The sequence below is a fragment of the Mobula birostris genome, chromosome X (genome assembly GCF_030028105.1).
Source record: "Mobula birostris isolate sMobBir1 chromosome X, sMobBir1.hap1, whole genome shotgun sequence".
NCBI lineage: Eukaryota > Metazoa > Chordata > Chondrichthyes > Myliobatiformes > Myliobatidae > Mobula > Mobula birostris.
Genome location: NC_092402.1, coordinates 45,476,733 through 45,499,062, shown reverse-complemented (window position 1 = coordinate 45,499,062; position 22,330 = coordinate 45,476,733). Strand labels below are relative to the sequence as shown.

Genomic DNA, 22,330 nt, shown 5'->3' with positions numbered 1-22,330 from the left:
AGTTACCAGGAATGTTGAGGAAGGCAAGGCAGTTGACGTTGTCACATGGACTTTAACAAGGTCCCACACGGGAAGTTGGTGGTCAAGGTTTGGTCACTTGACATTCAAGATGAGGTAGTAAATTGGATAAGACATTGGCCATGGGAGAAGCCAGAGAGTGGTAATTGATGGCTTCCTCTCTGACTGGAGGCTTGTGACTAGTGGTGTGCCGTGGCAATCAGTGCTCATTTTGTTGTTGTTTGTCATCTATACCAAAGAACTGGATAATAATGTGGTGAACTAGATCAGCAAATTTGCAGATGACACCAAGATTGGGGGTGTAGTGGGCAGCAAGGCTGACTATCAAAGCTTGCAGTGGGATCTGGACCAGCTGGAAAAATGGGCTAAAAAATGGCAGATGGAACTTAATGCAGACAAGTGCGAGGTGTTGCCCTTTAGGAGGACAAACTAGAGTAAGACTTACACAGTGAGTGGTCGGGCACTGAGGAGCGCAGTAGAACAGAGTGATCTGGAAATACAGATCCATAATTCCTTGAAAGTGGCGTCACAGGTAGATAGGGTCATAATTAAAGCTTTTGGCACATTGGCCTTCATAAATCAAAGTATTATGCATAGCAGTTGGGATGTTATGTCAAAATTGTGTAAGATCCTGGTGAGGCCTAATTTGCGGTATTCTGCGCAGCTTTGGTCACTTACCTACAGGAAAGATGTCAATAAGATTGAAAGTGTGCAGAGAAAATTTATAAGGATATTGCTAGGACTTGAGGACCTGAGTCATAGGAAAAGGTTGAATAGGTTAGGACTTTAGTTTTAGTCACACGCAACCTCAGTGGAAAAAGCCTACTGGCATAACTTTGTATACCCCTATCAAATCTCCTCTTATTCTTCTATGTTCTTGGGAATACAGGCGATGAATTAAGGTAAAAAGGTGAAATGTTTAAGGGGGACATGAGAGGGAACCTGTTCACTCAGAGGATGGTGAGAGTATGGAATGAGCTGCCAGCAGATGTGGTGGATACTGGTTCCATTTTAACATTAAGGGAAATTTGGATTGGTACACGGATGGGAGGGATATGGAGGGCTATAGTCTGGGTACAGGTCAATGGGACTAGGCAGATCAATAGTTCGGCATGGACTAGATTCCCAGATCAATAGTTCGGCATGTTTCTGTGCTGTTATTTTCTGTAATTTCTATGACTACTATCCCAAAGACGTGCAAGTTAGTAAGTTATTTGGTCACTTGGGTGTATTTGGGCTGCACAGGTTCATTGGATCAGAAAGTCCTGTTACCCTGCTGTATTTCTAAACCGAAAAAAAATGAAAACACGTGGTTCAACAAAGATCGAGCAATCCTACTGGGGTAGAACAGTAGCATAGTAATTAGCACAACACTATTACAGCACCAGCAACCCAGGTTCAATTTCAACGCCGTCTGTAAGGAGTTTATATGTACATTCTCCCTGTGACGCCATGGGTTTTCTCTGAATACTCCAATTTCCTCACACATTCCAAAGGCATATGGGTTAGTAGGTTAATTCATCACAAGTGTAATTAGGCGGCACTGTTACCATGTTGTATCTCTAAATAAAAATAAATAATATCCCTGCTCTTAAATTCTATGCTATGACTAATAAAGAAAGACATTGTATTTCTCTTTAGCTACCCAGTGGCCTATCCTGCTCCCTTTAAAGATCTGAGGGACACTATTCTTGCAGTATTAAGACAATAAGATGGAGCAGCAGAAGAGCAGAATTAGGCCATTCAGCCCATTGAGCCACCATTCCATCATGGTTGACTTATTACCCTCTCAACCTCATTCTCCTGCCTTCTCCCCATAATCTGATTAATCAAGAACCTATCAACCTCCACTTTAAATATACCCATGACTTGGCCTCCACAACCGTCTGTGACAATGAATTCCACAGATTCACTAGCCCCTGACTAAAGAAATTCCTCATCTCTGTTCTGAATGGATGACTCTCTGTACTGAGGTTGTGCCCTCTGGTCCTAGACTCCTCCACTATCGTAAATATCCTCTCCACATCCACTCTATCTCAGCCTTTCAATATTCGTTAAGTTTCAATGAGATACCCCCACCCCACCTCATTCTTCTAAGCTCCAATGAGTACAGGCCCAGAGCAATTAAGCGTTCTTCATACGTTAACCCTGTCTTCCTGGAATCATTCGTGAGAACCTCCTCCGGACCCTCTTCAATGCCTGCACATTTTTTCTTAGATAAGGGGCCCAAAACTGCTTGGACTACTCCAAAGGTGGTCTGATCAGCTGATATTAAACTCAGCTGCAATAATATACTGCCTAATGTTCATTGAAATACATTGAAAAAAATGTTTTCAACTTCAGAATTTTAACCAGGCATGGCACCAAAATGTGTGGTGCATGGCCAAGTGGTTAGGGTGTTGGACTAGCAATCTGAAGGTTGTGGGTTTGAGCCTCGGCCGAGGCAGCATGTGTGTCCTTGAGCAAGGCACTTAACCACACAATGCTCCAGTCTACCCAGCTGAGAATGGGTACCGGCAAAAATGGGTTAACCTCACGATAGACTGGCGGCCTATCCGGGGGGGAGTCTCATACTCTCAGTCGCTTCACGCCACGGAAACCGGCCAGTCTGATGGGCCACAAGGCTCATGACAGACTTTAACCATGGCACCAAAATGCAATTTTACTGCTTCCACATCCCAGTGAGTGTATTAAGTTGCAACTTCAATATTCAGTACCTCAACTATTGTCCATATATTAACATACCTGAACTTTATTATTTTTAAATACTACGAAGGGTGATTGATAAGTTCATGGCGTAAGTAGAAGGAGTCAATTTTAGAAAACCTAGCACATTTATTTTTTCTACATCTACACACTTAGTCCAGCGGTCGTGGAGCATACGGATCCCTTCTTTGTAGAAGTCGGTGTCCTGGACCTCCAGAAAGTGGTCCACAGCAGGGGTGATTCATAAGCTCAAGGCTTAAGGTAGAAGGAGATGAGTTATTAACTTCAAACTTTCTGCATTTTCACTCAAAGAGTTGAACTGCACGTGCATGTAACGAGAGCTGTATAACTCACCTCCTCCTACCTAAGACTACAAACTTATCAATCACCCTGCTGTGGACCACCTGGAGGTCCAAGATGTTCTCGTTATATGCACGTGCAGTTCAACTCTTCGAGTGATAATGCAGCAAGTCTGAAGTTAATAACCCATCTCCTTCTACCTTAGGCCACGAACTTATCAATCACCCCTGCTGTGGACCACTTCTACAAAGCAGGGATCCGTATGCTCCACGACCTCTGGACTACGTGTGTACATGTAGCAGGGGACTATGTTGAAAAATAAATGTGCTAGGTTTTCTAAGATTGACTCCTTCTACCTTAGGCCACAAACTTATCAATCACTCCTTGTATATGAAACACTATTGCAAGAGGAAAAATATGTGCTGATACTATTAGGAAAATAAAGGCCCTAAATTGTTCCTGAGGCTAGTTTATTTTATTTATCAAATATATTGGTTAAGAAACCTTTCCAAGGAATGATCATTCTGCCCAGAGTGTCTTTTACGTGAATAAAGATGTTGAAAGATAAGGCCTTGTGAATTTTACCAATGAAAAAACCCAAGGGCAGCATTAAAGGGCCATGGGTCAAATGTGGGCTAAAGGGATTAATGTAGATAGATATCATGGTCAGCATGAACCAGGTGGGTCAAAAGGGCCTGTTTCTCTGCTGTACAATTTGACGTTAAAAATTGGCCCATTAACAGCAATTATAGCAAATATTGTGTAGCAAGTGGACTGGGATATCTTTTATTTAATGTCCTCTTTTTAAACCAATGCAGCCTGTAAAATCTACTTTAATCAGGGGAAGTCTTCTGTTTGCTATGAACATAGACAATACCAGCCACTAAACATGTACTAACAAGCAACTGACAAATAAATAACAACTACTTAAATCAAGAACTCTAATGCTTTATGATGTATTATTCCTTAATTTCAAAACATCCAAAAGTTCCAACCTTTGGTAAATAACCTGGCAGCAATTTACTGAATCCATCTTATTTAAACTTTCTAAACATCATTATAGTTCCTATTCTTTTATTTGCCTGTTTTCACTGCACCATTTCTACTCCAATGCCACACAGAAAGTAAAACTATTGCTGCAGGCAGCACATCTTGGCTCCAATCTTAAGTTTTTAAATCAATTTGTGCGATACCCCATTCTCAAATGTACTTGGCAAAACCTATACAAGTGAAAAATATCCACCTTGGAAAAATGCTAAAAACAAGCAATCCTTGCCAGACTAGTCAAATCATTTAAAAAGTATTTTTAGGACTTCATTCTTTTACCAAACTTGGATGTGAAAGAAAAAATTACTTCCAAGCATACTTTTCTTTTGAAAGGGGCAGGAGGAAGGGATGGCCAGTGAGAGTTAACTTAAAAAATAATTGCATACCCACTCTAAAATCTTCCACAAGTCATTGGTCCCTTTCCTAAAGTCAAAAGAAATAGTCTCCAGAAGGTGCTCCCATGAAAGCCTATCGACTGCTCACCACCATGTAGAGTGTAGGACAATATGTTGATGACAAGACTCACATGTGCACTTCCACCTCAACCACACTCAGTCCAAGGGTCAACTGCAATCCTGCAACAGATTATGAACAATAGCTCTGAGGACTCTAGTGTGAAACATGCCACAGGGGACAAAACAATTTCACACCCAAACGTTCCATCATTGATTGCAACAGTACTCTGATCTCAGAATGACGCAATGGCTCCAGCCCAGGAGGCTACAATTTAGCCTACCTAGCCCATTTCTATCCCATGTTAGAACAATCCAGCCTGTCCTGTCCAACACCCTGTTTCAATAGACCTACAAATTCTCTCCTTTCTAATACATGTCTAGCTTCCTTTTGAACACAATTGAATCTGTTTCTACTCCTCTGGAAAAGCATTCTGGATTCAAATAACCCTCTGGGTGAAATAGGTTTTCCTTGTGCCATTTTTGGTTCTTTTGCCTCTCATCCTCATTCAATGATCCCTCTCAGAGAACATCAAAATTATAAAAGTTGTCGTCCATTAGAATCTTAAAAAAATATTAGAGTAGAAAATGTACAAGAAGTGAGCATTACAAAACATCTCTGGCATGAAAGGGTTAACAGTTTCCACTGAAATCTGCCCTGTTTGAATAGTGAACATGCACTACATTGTCTGAAGCATGGATGAAGTTCTATGTGAATTATAAATGTACCAACACCAGTGATAAATTCACCTTGGCTTGGATCTCTGGGTACAGTTCAAAGCCATTAAAAACAGTAAATACTTTCCTCTCTTAACATTATTCAAACCTGTCCGTCTGAAGACCCAGTCAAATCCAATCCATCAGAGAGCATGTGGTAATCCTTTTGGAATGTAGAAAATTACTTCCAGATGTGGACCCCAGTAATATTTAAAAAAAAAACATTTGCCCCTTCTTCTAAAAAAATCATAAATTACCCAAACATATCAAAGTTGAGCTTTTTCTTCTTTTATACTCAAAATCAGTCATAACCATCTGTAAAGTTGTCTGCTGAACCCAAGAGAATTGATGTTTGTGTTAGAAAAAGCTGGCACTTGGTAATCTGAGTTTAATAGAATATACTGTCAACTTTCTGGTTACAGCATTGGATTCATGCTCCATCACTTGTTTGGGGGGTGGGGGGGAAGCAGTGTTGTCAGATGAGAGAGGGGAGGATGAGGGGGGGGATGAGAGGGGGGATGAGAGAGGGGGGGATGAGAGGAGGGGATGGGGGGATGGAGGGATGAAGGGGGGATGAGAGGGGGGGGATGAGAGGGGGGGGATGAGAGGGGGGGATGAGAGGGGGGGATGAGGGGGGGATGAGAGGGGGGATGAGAGGGGGGATGAGAGGGGGGATGAGAGGGGGGATGAGAGGGGGGATGAGAGGGGGGATGAGAAGGATGGAGAACGAGGGGTGGGAGAATGAGGGGAGGGTGAAAGCATGAGAAGGAGGTGAGGGGGGCGAGAGAGGGGGTGGGGATGAGAGCCTTGAGAAGGGGTAGAGGGGGAGGGGAGGGGAGAAGGGGAGGGGAGAAGGGGAGGGGAGAAGGGGAGGGGAGAAGGGGAGGGGAGAAGGGGAGGGGAGAAGGGGAGGGGAGAAGGGGAGGGGAGAAGGGGAGGGGAGAAGGGGAGGGGAGAAGAGAAGGGGAGGGGAGGAGAGGGGAGAGCATGAGGGAAGCAGACACACACAGATGACAGACAGACAAGGAAGAGAGAAAGAGAGAGACACAGAAACAGAAAGTCAGAGACAGAGTGAGACAGATAAAGAGAGAGAGTACACAGAGAGATGGGGAGAAAGGAGAGACAGTCAGATAGATAGAAACACTAAAGCTGGAATTCTGGCAGATTTAAGTTGGCTATGAAACATTGCGAACAATGACTTCACATCCCATTTTTATAGGGAGTGCACAAATTGGCCACTTGGATTTACAGGAGGTGTCTGGCTGGTTTGTCATTTTATTTGGGCTCCAACCTGCATCCTGGCTGAAATTATGACTCTAAAATAAGGTTGAATTACATTTTGATATTAGAACATAACTAAAATATTATGAAATGCAATCCCAAAAATACATTAACTGATCAAGAACAGAAACTAAAGCAAATACCACAATGAGTTACTTTGGATTTCAGTTTTCGCAGATGGCCAACTGTAGCATAGCTACAAATGAGCCTGGGTTCATGGTTCTGTGCTCTAGAATGCACATTGCAAGTATGTATAATATACCAGGACTGACACTGGGGCAATCCCAAATTTATAAATGGTTTGAAACATGTAATCCAATTCTGATGCAACAGAAGAGATTGCAAATGCTTGCTTCTAGGCAATGTAACCAAGAGGTAAATTTCAAACAAACAAGTTCAGAATAGCAAACAGCATTTCATTGGGTCATGTTGAGGACTGCATTGTTGGAAGATTGGGATTAGTTGATCCATAACAGGAATTCTGGCAGTTACGTCACATCCAAGGCACAAATGGCAATTACAAATTGGTAAATGGTCATGAATACTACATTGTTATTCCTTACTTTATGCCAAAAAAAACCCAACAAATTTTACATCATATTATACACTGACAATAAACCTCATTCTGATGCTGGCTCATTAGTAGGACTTGGAGCTGTAATTCATCTGGAAGTTCTTACTAATGGCCAGAATAGGTTGGGTGGTCCTCGGTGAACACCCACACACCTAAATTCTCCCTGACCAGGTCTCACCTATCACCTGCCAGCTTGTACTTCTTCCCTTCCCCTCCCTTCTTATTCTGGCTTCTGCCTTCTTCCTTTCCAGTCCTCATGAAGGGTCTCAGCCCAAAACATAGACTGTTTATTCCCTTCCTTAGATGCTGCCTGACTTGCTGAGTTCCTCTAGCATTTTGTGTGTGTTCCTCAAGATCACCGGCATCTACAAAATCTCTCCTGCCAAGCTGAATATGTTGTGATGCAGTGAAATGCATAGTTATAGCTAGTTAAATTCTGTTTTAGGGACTTGGGGGATCTCTGAGACACTATACATGACAAACATCCATATTAAAAAAATCCTAAAGGAATTACGAACTGGAGAAAATCTGCAGGTACTGAAGGGTCTTGGCCTGAAATGTTGACTGTTTACTCTTTTCCACAGAAGCTGCCTGGCCTGCTGAGTTCCTCCAGCATTTAGTGTGTGTTGCAAGGAATTATGAAGCTTATTTCTGAAAATTATTTTCTCCAAGAACATTGAGGGTTTGGCCATTCTTTTTGCCTCACCACAGAGCAGTATATTCATTATACATTTTTCCCACTGCTTTATTAGCCCCTGATTTCTCCTCTGTGTTCCTGAAATTGATGAATTTCACAGGTGACGATCCCTCTATAATGCTTAATTGCTGGACTGTTCTTTATTTGCAAGTCCACTAAGTAAATTAATCATCAAAATGTTTGATCACAAAGAAACAATCAAGTCCAATACTTTGTCTCGCCTAAAGTCCACTTATGCACATTTTTATTGGAGGTCACGTAGAGTGATCTACTGTATAACAAATAATATGACAAATTTACCTCCTAGTTCTAAATTATCTCTTCCAACTGAGAACAAATAAATGAGCAGACCAAGGATCAAATTTACAACTCTTCTGGCTATAATCTTATCTTACTGTGCAAAGAACAAGAGATCACAAAGTCTGTAGGAGTGCACCAGCTTTGAACAAGACAATATAACCAATGTGAAAGAATCACTGTAGAATTATGTTTTTTTTTTGATAATTGAAAACTTGGTACAATACCTCATTCTTTCGATATATTAAATAAATGTAAGATTTGCATTTTTATGGTATGTTTCAGAAGCACAAGACATTCCAAGGTCTTCAGCCAGACTGCTTCTGAAATGCTGCCATTGTTGCCATGTAGGAAGTATTATAGCCAACTTGCACACAGCAAGCTCCCACTGATAGCCAGTGACAATGACCAGATAAGTGATGTTGATCAATATTGGTCTGGATACTGGGAATGATACCTTTACTCGCCAAGCATGCATTTTAATGTTCATCTTTAACACCTCTAAAAGTGCAGTACTTCCTCCAGTCTGCACTGAGAGTAGGTGTTTGTGCTTGAGCCTCCAGCAGATTACGCACATATAACCCCTACTTTTCCTATATTATTCAGTGGAGTAACAGCCCAAGGACAGGCCTGAAAATCAAGCATCAAGCCTGATCACAAGAAACACGCACAACACGCTGGAGGAACTCAGCAGGTCGGGCAGCATTTGTGGAAATGAAACGTTCCGGGCTAAAACGTTGACTGTTTGTTTCCAAGGATGCTGCCTGACCTGCTGAGTTCCTCCAGCGTGCTGTGCATGTTGCTTTGACCCTAGCATCTGCAGAGTATTTTGTGGTTACTGATCACAAGAAAACTATTCTCCACTGTCTCTTCCTGGCATTGAGTCTCAACAAATCCCAGTTTCCCAGTTTCTAATTTACACTTATTTTACATGTAATTATACCTAAATACACAGGAGCAAGGAAACAAATATATGGGGCAAGACCATTGTTAACCATTAGTGCAGTGACACCCCCCCAGAAAATTCAATGTGAAAGCAGCTTAAAAGGATCCATTTGTAAACTATCCCAGGCACAGCAGTCTGATGAATCCTTTATTATGCATACCTCATAATTCAATCAAATAACATATATTCATTTATCAAACATTTTTCTCCCCTCCACCACGCGAATACTCAACAAATATTCCTTTTACTTTGAAAGTGGAACGCACATGTTGGACATTTGAGAATTGTACAATTAGAAGAGAGTTGTAGCGCTACAACTCTCTTCTGTCTCCCTCTCTCCCTCCCACCCCCCCCCCACCTTCATTTGTATTTGGCACAGCAGTTGGAAAAATATCAGTAAACTCTTCGTCTCCTGACAGACTGGGGCCAAGAACCAGGCTTCAGACACAGCTCCGATTCCCACAGGCGGACAGACTGATCGAAAACAGAACAGTCTCGGCACTACCAGACTTGAAGCAGGGCCAGTGAGTAAACATGCAGCCTCGAAACACAAGTTATCCACATCTCGTTTCTCAGTAACGTCACCACCTACCCTCGTCCCCCTCGTTCTCTGCCCCCTCACACACACAGAGGAATATTCACAGGAAGGAAACCATAAACCAAAGTTTGCACCAACCTTGTGCCTGGAATCCTAACAATACAGTGGTATCAAATCCATTGAGCAGAGAGAGCAGGGTATTGAGGAGGGGAAGGCAGGTTACCGTGTAAACTTTAGGAACAGGAAAAACAAAACTGTAACACGAGAACTCTGTCGATGTCATCAACCAGTAAGCCAGTTGGAACGCTCTGGCCGTAGACTCCCAGCAAACCAGTCCCTTCACCCACCTGTCGAGCGGTGCTAGGATTTGCGAGCTTCTGTGATTTCCTGTCTGTCCCGCTGGCATTACAGTCTGCGCGCTAGCACAAGGATTACAGGGTGTTACGGTGCATCAGCAACGTTGTGAAACACGAGAGATACCGCTCTGCACGGGTGGAGTGGGAGGGGGGAGAAACACTCGTTCAGTTCTCTCGATTACTTTGGGGGATTTAACCTGTCAGTTGCTGAGCCGCATAAAACACAGAGATTGAGAGGTCCCGGCTCTAAACCGAGACAGCGATTCTCTGAGAAGTCAGTTTGTGGAAGGAGCAGGGGTGCTTTCAACAGGAAGTGTTAGGCTCGAGTGCAAGGCGAGGGGAGGGCCGTACACGCCGAGGTGTGATACAGCCCACAGTGGCATAGCTTCCCGACGCGGAGGGTGACCGCCTCTGCATTTGGAGCAACCGTATACCCCACAGAAAGAAGATTCCTAAAGGAAGACAAAAGTTCAGAGGAACAGCTTTTCAATCGGGCTCGTTTGAGATTCCTGTAATTTCAAACAACACTGACTCAGAGGAAAGGTTCATAGAGGGGGTGGGCATTTTAACAAACATCTGCCAGGCAGAGACAATACCACTTCAAGCGCCAGGTTAAAAGTGATGAAAACACTGTAAAACTGTTCCTTTACATGCCCTGAAGATCAGCCTTTTTATTTCAGCATCCAGAGGAAATCACACTTTAAACAAATCGCTTTTCTCAATTAGTTGCGCTCAACCTAATAGACATATTCAGATTTCCCGTTTACCCAGCATTAACTTTCCATTTGAGGCTAAACATTTGAACTTTAGAACATAGGAACAGGTCCTTCGGCCCACGATGTCTGTGCTGAACACGATGCCAAATTAAACTAAATCTGTTCTGCCCATACATGTCCAAATCCTTCCATTCCGTGCATATTCGTGTATCTATGGAAAAGCCCCTTACCGCTTTTGTGGTAGTCGTTTTTAGAATAGAATTGAAAGAAAGCTACCAAAATTATCTGTGAAGAAAGAGAGAAGAGAGTTCAACATCAGTTAAACTCACTGAGTCTTAGGATCACACAGAATAGGAGGCAGACATTTGTCATGAGTTACTCTCCACTCAGTTCCACTGGGTTGCTCTTTGTCCACAGCCCTTGTAAATTACTCCTTTCTCAAGTTTACATTTAATTCCCCTTTGCAAGCTATGATTGCTTTCACTACCCCTTTTAAGAAGTTTATTCCTGGTTTTAACAACTCATTGCCATTGCATAATAAATAGTTCCCATATCTGGAATCTAGATTCTCTTTTTACAAGTTATTTTCCAGTGGAAACAGATTCTCCCTATTGACTATCAAAAGTTCTCAGAAGGATGTGATCGCACTGGAGAGTGTGCAGAGAAAAGTCACCTGAATGTTGCCTACAACAGGAATTCTGCAGATGCTGGAAATTCAAGCAACACACATCAAAGTTGCTGGTGAACGCAGCAGGCCAGGCAGCATCTCTAGGAAGAGGTACAGTCGACGTTTCAGGCCGAGACCCTTCGAAGGGTCTCGGCCTGAAACGTCGACTGTACCTCTTCCTAGAGATGTTGCCTGGCCTGCTGCGTTCACCAGCAACTTTGATGAATGTTGCCTAGATTAGAGGACTTTAGCTATGAGGAGAGATTGGATAAACTGGGTTTATTTTCCCTGGAGGAAGGACGCTGAATAAGCAAGGCATAGATAAGGTACATATTCAATATCATTATCTTATCAAAAACAAGAGTGCACAGGATTAAGATGAGAGGAAGGAGTTTTAAAGGAGATGTAAGAGCTAATTTTCTTTTTACTCAGAAAGTGATTGATATCTGGAATATGCTGCTAGAGGTGGTGGTGGAATCAAATACAATTACCATGTTTAAGATGCTTTTACATTGGCAAGTCATAGGAGGATGTGGTCCTAATGTGGGCAAAAAGGGCAGCATGAACTTGAATGGCCAAAGGCACGTTTCTGTGCTGTATGACTCCATGAAATTAATATATCCAATATATAGTTATTCAGTCCAATTTTATCTTAGAATACATGCAAATAGAGACATAATTATCAGATTCTTCACCTACCAGTTCAGTTGTACAGAGTCCATTATTTGAATCCTTTCTGACACAAATGAACTGCACTACACATAAACTGGTCAAAATTTAAACCTGCAGTTTGTATGCCTTATAAAAGTGCCTTCATTTCATTACCTAATGCATAAAAAATTTAACAAAGTGAAATTTTTGAAATATTTTATTGCTGATTGCAAAGATAAGGACTTCAGAGGATTTTAACGTCCCACTATTTTTAGAGTGGAATAACAAACTATAATCCTGCTTGAAGTCTTGGGGAAGGGTGCTCATGTGGTTCCAACTGATCCAAGTATGCAGTGCTTGGCAGCTGTAATATGGCATTACACTCCAGCATGACCTGTCCCGGGATCTGACTCTGAAATCTAAAAGCAGCTGCTATCACCTGTGCACCATTAATTATAACAGCACATGTTATGCCCCAAAAGATTTACCCCAACCAGTTCAACTTCCATTACATACTAATAGTATGGCACCCCCAGCACTAACAATGCAATGTGATATAAAGTTAAGCATTCTGTTTCAGTTGTCATATGAATTACAGATTTTCTTGAGCCTGATAGGACAGCATTTGTTGCAAAACCCTTCCCAAGTTCCAGCAAGGAATGATGGCAGACTGGCTTCTCTGGAGCCCAATCTCAAAGTACCTGAAGACTCTATTTCAATTTACTCTAATGCATTCCAGTGAAATGGCCCAAACATGAAATTTCAACCTATTTTTTTGGGTATAATACAGCAAGCACAGCTAACTTTCTATGCAGTCTTACAAAAGTAAATATACAGAACTGCTATTTTATTCAAGTGGTATTTATGAGAATATGAGCAAAATGTTGTCTTTTAACCATGTGGTTATTGTCTAGAATTCATAATACTGCACTAAAAGGTGGTGTCAAAGGTTTTTGAAAGGGAATCGAATGAGCTATAAGAGAGTGTGGACTCCTCTACATGTTGGAGACACATTAGTGACTGATTGAATGGCCTCTTCCTTTGCCAAAACAATTGTGTGATGCACAACTCTTTCACTATTATTTGAGATACTTTTATAAAAATATAAATGGATAAAAAACATCTTAGATATTTTGTAATAAGTTTGCTGATCACTATATTGTGCCCATCCACACACTTGATGGAATATGTCCATGTTTGACCTGTAGATTAAATTCCTTAGTGATGCTTTCTGTGGCCAACTGTGTTCATAGAGAATTGCTACTAGGCCTCCCTGGGACAACAATCCAGTAAGAATCAGAATATTAAGAGAAGAACAATAATTACACCTTCCTGAGCTCAACAACCTCAAAAGCCTGTTGCTCTGCACATCAGAGACCCAGAATGAACATCTATTTTGTAATATGATCAGAAAATAGAATTTAAATCACATTTCCCTGTGATCTCTGTGGGCAGGACTAATCAGTTTAAGGGTGGGTGGTAACTTCCAGTTCAGAAGCTTTATAGAGGCATATTCAGCAACAATTTTCATTTTTGTACCAAAGTGCTTAATGCTAACTTTGGCAAAATATCAACTGGGGCCTGGGGTCTTTAATAATTTTTAAAAAGCAAGGCACTGCGCTACAATATTTTCTTTAGATACTTGTTTTTGTTTGGAGAGGAAACAGTTTTACAATATAACATAACACAAACAGTGATTTCCTGAAAAGATCTTTAACTTTGTTCTTATATATACATTCTGCAATATTTTAATCTTTGACTTGACACTGTTCCTTTGACAATGCCATAACATCAAATACTATCAAATGCCTTTAATACCATCATTCCAAATAAACTGATTCCCAAGCTCCAGAACCTGGGCCTTAGCACTCTGATCTGCAGCTGGATCTTCAACTTCCTCACAGACAGGACCCAGGCTGTAAAAATAGGGGACAAGCTCTCCTCCACAATCACTCTGAGCACCGGTGCCCCACAAGGCTGTGTACTCAGCCCCCTGCTGTACTCACTGTAAACCCATGATTGTGTAGCCAAGTTTCCATCAAACTCAATATGTAAGTTTGCTGATGACACAACAATTGTACACCGTATCTCGGGTAATGATGAGTTTGAGTACAGAGAGGAAATTAAGAACCTGGTGGCATGGTGCGAAGACAATAACCTATCCCTCAACGTCAGCAAGACGAAGGAATTGGTTGTTGACTTCAGAAGGAGTAGCGGACCGCACGACCCAATTTACATAGGTGATGCGCAAGTGGAACAGGTCAAAAGCTTTAAGTTCCTCGGGGTCAATATCACAAATGACCTGACTTGGTCAAACCAAGCAGAGTTTACTGCCAAGAAGGCCCAACAGCGCCTTTACTTCCTGAGAAAACTAAAGGAATTTGGCCTGTCCCCTAAAACCCTCACTAATTTTTATAGATGCACGTAGAAAGCATTCTTCTAGGGTGCATCACAACCTGGTATGGAAGTTGTCCTGTCCAAGACCGAAAGAAGCTGCAGAAGATCGTGAACACGGAGCAGCACATCACACAAACCAATCTTCCATCCGTGGACTCACTTTACACCGCACGCTGTCGGAGCAGTGCTGCCAGGATAATCAAGGACACAACCCACCCAGCCAACAGACTTTTTGTCCTTCTTCCCTCTGGGAGAAGGCTCAAGAGCTTGTAGACTCCTACGGCCAGATTTGGGAACAGCTTCTTTCCAACTGTGATAAGACTGCTGAACGGATCCTGACCTGGATCTGGGCCGTACCCTCCAAATATCCAGACCTGCCTCTCGTTTTTTTTGCACTACCTCACTTTACATTTTTCTATTTTTTTATTTACGATTTATAATTTAAATTTGTAATACTTACTAATTTTTATGATTTTTAATATTTTTAATATTTAATATTTGTAATCCAGGGAGTGGGAAGCGCAGAATCAAATATCGCTGTGATGATTGTACGTTCTAGTATATCAATTGTTTGGCGACAATAAAGTATAAAGTAAAGTAAAGTAAATACAGACATCTTTCACTTTTAAAATATGGAAATACAATTGCTAATCTGAACTGGTTGGAGCTGAAGATGACATGGACCCAGCAATTCATCGATCACTACTCCAAGAGAAGTAACAGCAACCATTCAATTTCTAAGTTGCAAGAAGAAATGTTATTTAATTACAGCATCACAACTTAAAATTAGCAGCATAAACTGAATTGGAAAGGTGCAGTTGATAAGGAAGAATTGCCTAGCATCATAGCACTGGATGAGTAAAGCATCGGAATGAATGACGTGCACTTTGTTCCATCTGTGTTATAAGGTTCTCTTCTCCGAGGATTGTCACCTTGTCATGGTTGAGAGGCTTGTGAGTTCCTGAGATCCCGAGAACTAAGCTGTCTGGATTTTAGCTAACTTGCTCTTAGTAGGGCCACCCATGGTAGTAATGAGATCTAAGAGCAATCCAACCAAGACCTCGACGAAGGAACTGGCACAAGATAATGATACATCAATCCAGCAGTGAAGGGTCCCCAATCATTTTGCATTCCATACCACTGGACCCTGACCCAGATCTGTCAAAGTGGCTGCCCGTGCATCAGCTTCCCCACGTTAAACAAAGCCGTGCACGGGCGTTCTCCACCTTACACCAGACCACGTGCATTCTGAATTGGCCTTTACAGCCACCTAAGGACCCACTAATAGGCAACCCCTTAGGTGAACATTTTACTTGACTCGAGTGATTGCACTACTACTAAAAGGTTCAATTCCATTGTTGATTTTACATTTCAGCACATGAACTTGAAGAGCAATATTTGTTTTACTGACCAACCAGTCATCAAAGCAGCCAGTCCATTCTACTTAAGAGTCTGTTCTTTCAAAGGTAACAGCCATCATTGTTCAAAGTTGTTTAACATTTTACTTGGTCCACTTATAAACTTTTCAAGCTGTGCCGAAACACTGCCCTTTCAAAGATAACAGCCCAGAAGGAAGTTATTTTCCCCATCATACTTGTATGATGCTCTGAAAGAATTATACACAGTGTATGTAATTCCTTTGTCCTTTCGAAACTTTCAATTTTTTGTTTGTTGTCATTTATCCATAAACCTTTTGGAAGCTGTTTTACAACAAAGGTTCTTGCATATCCAAACAAACAGCTGCACAAAAAATACTAATCTTTTCCTACTTGAGCTAATTTTAAACTATAGATTACTATTAGTGCTGGCTACTCAAAGTTTATTTTTAAGCAAAATTCCTCTATTTCCCATTCCCTGGCCTGATTAGGAAAGGGTATTCATGTTTCTAATCTTTTCTCAACTAGCTTCTCACCATTTGTACTATTTAGCAAATCTCTTTCTATCCTTTCTAAACTAGGGCATCCTGACGCAATATATGCTGATGTTTATACTTTAATATCATTCTTCTATTGTATTACCATTTCTCATCCTGCTTCTGCAGCATTCATATTGTGTGTTAATATGGTCAGCTTTAACCACTCTAATGTGCGATTCTAATATTTGGAAGTAAGTTCCCTTTTATCTTTGATTCACTTAGTAGGTGAACACACATTAAGTCTTTGGTAACCTTTACCAAACAATGCCAACTAATGCAAAATAGAGCTAATGGAAAACGAAGTAGCAAAAGCCCAGTCCCACACAGGTAAATCTCTTAAGGTCTGTCCCACAATTCATTCCTTAACCCACCATCCATCCTTCACATACCTCAACTATTTCAGGCTTTGTTTTAATAATGCCTACAGAATCAAATCAGACTGCTTATACTCTGCAACAAACTTTTATCAAGCTTGCCTCCATAACCTATCTATTTTAGTTCCCTCAGGCATGGATCAAGTCTCATTTTGAATGTGCTATCATCTCTTGCACCTACTCCACGTGGCAGCAATTTCTTCATTCCCACCATTTAACTTACTGTTGTCCTGCAATGGGACACTTTTGACCTCAGTTTTCCATTTCCATTTTATTCTCAGATTTGGAAAGCTGGCAATAAAGCCAATAAAAAAGGAATCCTGGGAACTAACCATCTGATAGTCAACCTGCTTCCACCAGCTTTCTGCCTCTGGTGAATGTGAAAATTGCCCGCAAACTGTTCAGACCACAACATCCTCCCACCAGATGAAGTATCACAACGGCTCACAACAATTAAGAACTAGTTGAATGAAGATGTGCACTGAGAACTCTGATTAAGGAAAGAAAATATTTTCAGTTTCTCTCATCAATAATAAAATGTCAGTTCCATCCCCACCTGAAAGTTTAGTTCTATGTCTCTTGATTTGTTTTATAAGGAAATGAAGAATAGACAAACTTACCATGTAACTGAAAGATTTATTGCATTTCCAAGAGTTCCAACACTAAAGCAAACAGGAGTCCTGTGAATATAAAAATGGCAGTTAGTGACATATTATTTTCTAAGATTTCAACTACTTCTCTAACAAAAAAGCTAGTAACTATATTGAGATATTTTAATTACCTATGTATAGATAGGTATGCAGCATTCCTCAGTAAACCATTATTCTTTTGCTTTCCATAGTGATTGATCAGTTGTATTCATGTGAGCTAAGCGGTCCATGTAGATTTATGAGTATATTCATTGAGAGCCTGGACTATACTGTACAAACAGAAGAACTTGGTTTTAATACTTAGCATGTGCTGATTTTGGGAAATGTAGCCAAATAAACCATAGGATTGCTATTTTTGGCTTTAACATTTTCAGTTTAGAAAGATGAAAACTAGCTGGGATTGCCATTCTGGTTGCTATTCAACAGCATCTAGAACACATGTACAAAGTATTGTTTTAAACAGCAGAACCAGACATCGTTGAGTTGTGTCCCAACAATAAATGGATTCCTGATAACTGGAAGCATCATGCATGGTTGCTTTGATAACATTGTGGTGCAATAACTGCCATCCAAATAACCCATAAAAGTTCATATTTATAAGGCATAAAAGAAGAAAACTAGTAGGATAAAAAAAATTATGATATGCACATTAGACGTGATCTTTGCAACGGTGATTCGAGAAAGGTATGATGACCCAGATCCACTGATTCTAAAAGTAACTGAGAAGTGAAATGAGAACATCCCAAATAGTGTTTGACAGTTAAGGCAAGTCACCTCAAGCTGCACTTGGCGGACAACGTAACAGAATGAACCAGGAGTATAAAACATCTTAACTCCCTCCGGATGCCTTGGCCTGATGCATGAAGAATACCCAGTGAAAAAAAGTTATATAAAATTCATCAAAAAGGAACATACAATATTTACTAGTCCAGGCCACAACCTCAAGCTGATCCCTCATTTATTGTTCTCTTCCAAGTCACTAATCAACAAATTTGTAAGACCTGTATATATGGGCATTCATAGCTTTGAAGAGATGACTTCAGGATTCCATCCTCATTCTCTCCCACCCCTGAATGTACAATCTGGCATATCCAGGCACGGTGGGCAGCACAGTAGCATAGTAGCTAGCGCATTGCTTTACAGTACCACCTCTAAGATTGGGGTTCGATTCCCACCACTTCTATAAGTAGTTTGTACATTCTCCTCATGACTGTGTGTGTTTCCTCCAGGTGCTCTTGTGTCTTCCCACGTTCTAAAGCTGTATGGTTAGGAATAGTTGCTATGCTGTACAGTTAGGGTATGCTATGCTATGTTGGCACTGGAAGCGTGGCAACACTTGTGGCTTGCTCAGCACAATCCTCACTAATTTGCTTTGATGCAAAAAATGCATTTCACTGTATATTTCAATGTACATGTGCCAAATAAAGCTCATCACTGGAGAAGTTTCTGGTCATTCCAACCAATTCCCACCAAAAATACAGTAAAAGAGAACAACAAAATGCCAAGCAATTTTGGTTCAATTCTGAATGTGAATTAAATACTTAACACACTGATTATCCCATGAGTCCATGTTATTTTTAGTATCCTCATAGTACCTGAAAGGTTTAATGTATGTGGAGCTTTTGATAGCTCTGGGTCTGTACTTGGAGTTTACAGAATTGGGGGGAGAGGGAATTCTAATTGAAGCCTATCAAATATTGAAAGGCCTAGATAGAGTGGACGTGGACAGGATGCTTCCTCTAGTGAGGGAATCCAGGACCAAAGGGCACAGGCTCAGAATAGAAGGAAAGATGAGGAATTTCTTTAGCCAGAGAGTGGTGAGTCTATGGTATTCATTGCCACAGATGGCTGTGGAGGGCAAGTTATTGGGTATATTTAAAGGAGGGGTTGATTGGTTCTTGATTAGTAAGGGCACTAAAGGTTACAGGGAGAAGGTAGGATAATGGATTTGAATGGGATAATGAATCTACCATGATGGAATGGCAGAACAGATTTAATGGACTGAATGGCCTAATTTTGCTCCTATGTCTTATGATCTCTTTTTTACTATTGTTAATTAATTAATTGATGCATTATCTGACTAGTGGTAAGAGGGTGTGTGTAATAACTTAGGATTACCACATGTGCAATAACTTAAATAGTAGGTTTTTTGCAAAGTTCACTAAGAAAGTGTGGGCATAAAACCACATTCCTTTACTCCAAGGCATGGAATGCTGGAACTTGTAGCTGCCATCTCTTTATTTTGTTTATATTTTGGTCTTCCGGACCATTGGCTTGCAGAGAGATTGCTTCCAACTTCCAAGTCCCTGCCAAGAGTGCTCTTCAGCCAGTGGTTAGGAAATTCAGACATTAGGATGACTATCCTCTTGCTAACCTTTGCTCCCTGTGACAAAGTACTTGCCTTATATTTGGTACTCAAATTGGCGCATGAACTACAAGGCTGAGTCCAATTCAGTGCAACACAGTCCACTCTTCATTTTTTAAAATTAAGCTTCCTGCATATAACTTTAGGTCTCTGAGAGGCATTCTCCTTCCAAAATCAGAAGCAGGTCAATTTTCCAGAACATAAATTCAAAATGTAGAACTGGCACAGCAGTGCAAAACGGAAGGAGTGCTGCGGTGTCACGCTGAGTACCTGCTTGCCTATTCAGCAGGATTAAAACAAAAGCTTTCAGGGCACTTTCTTTTGAAGAGGTTCATAGAGGTTCTTCTCAGCTCCTCAATTAATACCATTAGGAATTTCAGGCCACATAAAAGGCATTTAGAATGATAGTCATAGAGGACAGAAACAGTGATCAGCAAGCATGCATTTACACTCATCCAATTTATTCTCTCCACATTCTAGCACTCACCTACACACAATGGCCAACTAACCTTCACACCACATATCTTGTCCACATGACAGAAGACAGATGTACATAGTCATAGTCATACTTTATTGATCCCGGGGGAAATTGGTTTTTGTTACAGTTGCACCATAAATAATTAAATAGTAATAAAACCATAAATAGTTAAATAGTAATATGTAGATTATGCCAGGAAATAAGTCCAGGACCAGCCTATTGACTCAGGGTGTCTGACCCTCCAAGGGAGGAGTTGTAAAGTTTGGTGGCCACAGGCAGGAATGACTTCCTATGACGCTCTGTGTTGCATCTCGGTGGAATGAGTCTCTGGCTGAATGTACTCCTGTGTCCAACCAGTACATTGTGTAGTGGATGGGAGACATTGTCTAAGATGGCATGCAACTTGGACAGCATCCTCTTTTCAGACACCATCGTCAGAGAGTCCAGTTCCATCCCCACAACATCACCGGCCTTACGAATGAGTTTGTTGATTCTGTTGGTGTTTGCTACCCTCAGCCTGCTGCCCCAGCACACAACAGCAAACATGATAGCACTGGCCACCACAGACTCGTACAACATCCTCAGCATCGTCCAACAGATGTTAAAGGACCTCAGTCTCCTCAGAAAATAGAGACGGCTCTGACCCTTCTTGTAGACCGCCTCAGTGTTCTTTGACCAATCCAGTTTATTGTCAATTCATATCCCCAGGTATTTGTAATCCTCCACCATGTCCACACTGACCCCCTGGATGGAAACAGGGGTCACCAGTACCTTAGCTCTCCTCAGGTCTACCACCAGCTCCTTAGTCTTTTTCACATTAAACTGCAGATAATTCTGCTCACACCATGTGACAAAGTTTCCTACCGTAGCCCTGTACTCAGCCTCATCTCCCTTGCTGATGAATTCAACTATGGCAGAGTCATCAGAAAACTTCTGAAGATGACAAGACTCTGTGCAGTAGTTGAAGTCCGAGGTGTAAATGGTGAAGAGAAAGGGAGACAAGACAGTCCCCTGTGGAGCCCCAGTGCTGCTGATCACTCTGTCGGACACACAGTGTTGCAAGCACACGTACTGTGGTCTGCCAGTCAGGTAATCAAGAATCCATGACACCAGGAAAGCATCCACCTGCATTGCTGTCAGCTTCTCCCCCAGCAGAGCAGGGCGGATGGTATTGAACACACTGGAGAAGTCAAAAAACATGACCCTCACAGTGCTCGCTGGCTTGTCCAGGTGGGTGTAGACACGGTTCAGCAGGTAGACAATGGCATCCTCAACTCTTAGTCGGGGCTGGTAGGCGAACTGGAGGGGATCTAAGTGTGGCCTGACCATAGGCCGGAGCAGCTCCAGAACAAGTCTCTCCAGGGTCTTCATGATGTGGGAGGTCAATGCCACCGGTCTGTAGTCAGTGAGGCTGCTGGGGTGCAGCATCTTCGGCAGAGGGACGAGGCAGGATGTCTTTCACAGCACAGGAGCCCTCCGGAGCCTCAGGCTCAGGTTGAAGACATGGCAAAGTACTCCACATAGCTGAGGGGCACAGGGTTTGAGCACCCTGGTACTGACACCATCCGGTCCTGCAGCCTTGCTTGGGTTGGGATGTTTCAGCTGTCTTCTCACCTGTTCAGCTGTGAAGCCCACCGTGGTGGTTTCGTGTGGGGAAGGGGTATAGTCATGAGAGCAGGGTGGGGGACTGTGAGGAGGGGTAGGAGGGGAGAGTGGAATATGTGTTGGTTGGGGGCCGACAACAGATGACTCATGTGGGGGATGGGCAGGGGCCACAATGTCAAATCTGTTAAAGAACAGGTTAAGTTCGTTGGCCCTGTCCATACTGCCTTCAGCTCCTCTGTTGCTAGTTTGCCGGAACCCAGTGATGGTCCTCATCCCACTCCAGACCTCTCTCATGTTGATCTGCTGGAGTTTCCACTCAATCTTCCTCCTGTACTTGTCTTTAGCCTCCCTGATCCTGACCTTCAGGTCCCTCTGTATTGCCCTCAGCTCCTCCCTATTTCCATCTCTAAATGCCCTCTTTTTGGCATTCAGGGTGTCCTTAATGTCCTTTGTCACCCATGGCTTGTTATTTGAATAACAAAGGACAGTTCTTGTTGGAACATTGCAGTCCACACAGAAGTTGATGTAATCAGTGATGCACTCTGTGAGCCCATCAATATCCTCTCCATGTGGCTCACAGAGT

The 22,330-nt window shown here is 41.9% G+C and overlaps 1 protein-coding gene across 13 annotated transcripts in view; it reads right to left on the bottom strand.

Moving 5' to 3' along the window:
* The window catches only part of raraa (retinoic acid receptor, alpha a), an 866,000-nt gene that overhangs the window by 340,787 nt on the left and 502,883 nt on the right, over nt 1-22,330 (bottom strand). For 6 of the 13 annotated variants that reach the window (XM_072249116.1, XM_072249115.1, XM_072249119.1 and 3 more), the window contains one exon: nt 17,270-17,329. The gene's annotated coding sequence lies outside the window, so the exon portion shown is untranslated. Of the gene's footprint in view, nt 1-9,711; nt 9,799-9,920; nt 10,252-17,269; nt 17,330-17,430; nt 17,569-22,330 lie in introns of those variants that run through there. The other 7 variants (XM_072249120.1, XM_072249118.1, XM_072249123.1 and 4 more) reach the window with 5 other exon arrangements.